Source organism: Asparagus officinalis, chromosome 4, assembly GCF_001876935.1.
Source record: "Asparagus officinalis chromosome 4, Aspof.V1, whole genome shotgun sequence".
Taxonomy (NCBI): Eukaryota; Viridiplantae; Streptophyta; class Magnoliopsida; order Asparagales; family Asparagaceae; genus Asparagus; species Asparagus officinalis.
In genome coordinates this window covers 103096537-103100512 of record NC_033797.1, presented here as the reverse complement: position 1 = coordinate 103100512, position 3976 = coordinate 103096537, and the positions used below count along the sequence as shown (strand labels likewise).

The 3976-nt window shown below is 32.2% G+C and overlaps 1 long non-coding RNA gene across 1 annotated transcript; it reads right to left on the bottom strand.

Moving 5' to 3' along the window:
- Positions 3320-3670, bottom strand: LOC109836071. The gene is made up of 3 exons (XR_002245817.1): positions 3648-3670; positions 3469-3561; positions 3320-3384 (listed from the first exon to the last, which is right to left on the bottom strand). It is a non-coding gene; the product is annotated as an uncharacterized LOC109836071 (long non-coding RNA).

Sequence of the window (3976 nt, the reverse complement as noted above, 5' to 3'; positions counted from 1 at the left end):
TTTGTAATGATAAAGTTGTAATTTTTTTTGTAGATGAAAAATGTTACAGGTGGTGATCGAGAAAGGTAAAGGAGGGCCAAAACAAAAATTGATTAAAGGTGGACCAGAACAAAGCATGTGTTTATGAAGAATTTTGATAATTTGAATTAAAGTTTATGTATGTATGGATGATTTGGTTGTATGGATTAATCATGTATGGTTGATAATGTGGTCGTATGGATTAATCAAGTATGGATGATAATTTAAATTAAAATTTATGTACGTATGGATTAGTTGGTTGTATGGATTATTCATAATTTGATGCCCCCCCCCCCCCCAATTTCGAATTTTTTTCGGAACTATGAGTTACAAAACTTCACCAACGGGTTACAATACTGGTCTAACGAGTTACAAAAATTGATTAAGGGGTTATAAATTTTTTTTTCCAGAATTAAGAGTTACAAAACTTGATTAAGGCGTTACAAAACTGGTCTAAGGAGTTATAAAATTTTTTTAAGGAGTTACAAATTTTTTTCGGAACTATGAGTTACAAAACTTCAACAACGGGTTACAAAACTAGTCTAACGAGTTACAGAAATTGATTAAGGGGTTATAAATTTTTTTTTTCAGAATTAAGAGTTATAAAACTTGATTAAGGGGTTACAAAACTGGTCTAAGGAGTTATAAAATTTTTTAAGGAGTTACAGATTTTTTTCGGAACTATGAGTTACAAAACTTCACCAACGGGTTACAATACTGGTCTAACGAGTTACAAAAATTGATTAAGGAGTTACAAATTTTTTTTTCAGAATTAAGAGTTACAAAACTTTATTAAGGGGTTACAAAACTGGTCTAAGGAGTTATAAAATATTTTCAAGGATTTACAAATTTTTTTCGGAACTATGAGTTACAAAACTTCACCAACGGGTTACAATACTGGTCTAACGAGTGACAAAATTTGATTAAGGGGTTATAAATTTTTTTTTCAGAATTAAGGGTTACAAAACTTGATTAAGGGGTTACAAAACTGGTCTAAGGAGTTATAAAATTTTTTAAAGGAGTTACAAATTTTTTTCGGAACTATGAGTTACAAAACTTCACCAACGGGTTACAATATTGGTCTAACGAGTTACAAAAATTGATTAAGGGGTTATAAATTTTTTTTTTCAGAATTAAGAGTTATAAAACTTGATTAAGGGGTTACAAAACTGGTCTAAGGAGTTATAAAATTTTTTAAGGAGTTACAGATTTTTTTCGGAACTATGAGTTACAAAACATCACCAACGGGTTACAATACTGGTCTAACGAGTTACAAAAATTGATTAAGGAGTTACAAATTTTTTTTTCAGAATTAAGAGTTACAAAACTTGATTAAGGGGTTACAAAACTGGTCTAAGGAGTTACAAAAATTGATTAAGGAGTTACAGATTTTTTTCGGAACTATGAGTTACAAAACTTCACCAACGGGTTACAATACTGGTCTAACGAGTTACAAAAATTGATTAAGGGGTTATAATTTTTTTTTTTCAGAATTAAGAGTTACAAAACTTTATTAAGGGATTACAAAACTGGTCTAAGGAGTTATAAATTTTTTTTAAGGAGTTACAGATTTTTTTCGGAACTATGAGTTACAAAACTTCACCAACGGGTTACAATACTAGTCTAACGAGTTACAAAAATTGATTAAGGGGTTATAAATTTTTTTTTTCAGAATTAAGAGTTACAAAACTTGATTAAGGGGTTACAAAACTGGTCTAAGGAGTTACAAAAATTGATTAAGGAGTTACAGATTTTTTTCGGAACTATGAGTTACAAAACTTCACCAACGGGTTACAATACTGGTCTAACGAGTGACAAAATTTGATTAAGGGGTTATAAATTTTTTTTTTCACCAACGGGTTACAATACTGGTCTAACGAGTGACAAAATTTGATTAAGGGGTTATAAATTTTTTTTTTCACAATTAAGGGTTACAAAACTTGATTAAGGGGTTACAAAACTGGTCTAAGGAGTTACAAAAATTGATTAAGGGGTTATAAATTTGATTCAAGGGTTATAAAACTGGTCTAAGGAGTTATAAAATTTTATTAAGGAGTTACAAAAGTTTTTCAGAAGTATACTCTAATTTTAGATTTACGTTGAATATTTAAGGAGTTACAAAAGTTTTTCAGAAGTATACTCTAATTTTAGATTTACGTTGAATATTGCACCCTGTCATCTTATCAACATAGCAAAACTAGCATATAACTCAACCCGAACTTCATTTAAAAGCAACAAAATGTACCATAGCTGCGAAAGAAAGGGCCACAAAAATTGTGTCATCAGACACTTTTTACATTTTGTGCACTAATATATTTCTAAGCAATGCAATATCATAACATATCAAGTGTAAAGTTTTCAAGAAACTGGTACAAAACTCTAGTCACGCTCTCATTCTGCAATATCTAATTAGCCGAAGTTTCAACAACATGCTACAAAATAGCAAAACAAGCATATAACTCAACCTGAACATCAGCCAAAGATACAATAAACAGAAACTTCGGCTAATTAGATTCGCCCACAGAAGATTTCAAGGATGCATCTTGATGGGATCGACGAGAAGAAGAATATGCTGATATTGTAGAACTTGTTATGCTTTGCGATTGCTTGGTGAGGTCCTTGCTTTTCTTGGCAGCAAACAAAACTACCCAAAAGAATCACACCCACCCTGTAACAAAAGAGTCAATTTGGAATTATCATTCGAGAATTAAATCCAAAGAGAATCCCACAGTGAAAATTAAGGAATTAATGACATGCTCTTCCATCTATTTTAGCTTGTGTAAAGAGTAATATTTGAGTAATTACCTTGTGAATTACAATCGTCAGAAATATGGTGAATTGCGTGCATACAAGAGAGCTGCACAAAACTTGGCTCTGTATTTTGCACACCTTCCTTGTGAGATTGTTATCGATCGCTTTTCGACAATGCTATTAATAAATTCAATCACAAAGATCCCACAATCTAAGGTTCTGCATTTAGCAAAAAAACATAATTACAACCTGGTGATTTACCTTGAGGGAAAAATTGAAATATTACAATGTAAATGCATGAAACACGTACGGTCCTTGTTGAGGAGCGGCAACTGACACAAGTTCATGGTGCTCTAATTTCCCCAACGTCCAATTACTCTCTATGAAATTCATAAACTTATTTTTAAATTTTGCAGCATCGGCGGTATAAAGGGAAGACTTGATTGAGGAGTAGTGATAGAATTTTTTCTCCTCCCTCACTAACTCTACCATATGCCAATGTCCGGAGCTGACAATTGGGATCAAAATTCTTTCACACTCACAAAACTTTTGCTGAGAAACATTTTCCTTCATTCGTTTTGCCATCATTTCAATATTTCCTTTCAGAAATGCTTGCTACAAAGAGGCATCAATGTAAACCATGTAAGGAAACATAATAATAAATACCAACATCCAATGAAAAAACAGGGATATACTTACTGCAAGCCAAGGTCTCGTAACATGTATTTTTCGATCATAACTATTAGTTGTCTCAATCTTATAACAAAGTCGAATAACAAATGCATCGATGACCTACAAAAATTACCATGAATGAGTGAAATATTTATAACTAATATATACAACATCAACCACTAACCATGACACAATTTAGCACCTACATCGTCACTGAGTTCACCTCCTGTTAACAGTCTATAAGCATCTAAGCGAGATACACTTGCTTCGGCACACTTCCAAACGTATGTATCACTTTATGCAAGTACGTGTGAGAAAATTGTGACTAAAATTAAGTTAATTTAAAGAATTATTATTAGAATAAGTCCTTAACAGTTACCTGGTCATTTCCAGTTGTAGAAAGTTGTCTATTACTTTGTCCTCATAATCAGAGACCAGTGTCTTTCCTGGATAGTTGCGAGATCTAGGTATGAAGCCTTCTTCATTTATGCACTTCTTTTTAGGAGTCCCCTCAGGACTATCCAAGATCTGGATA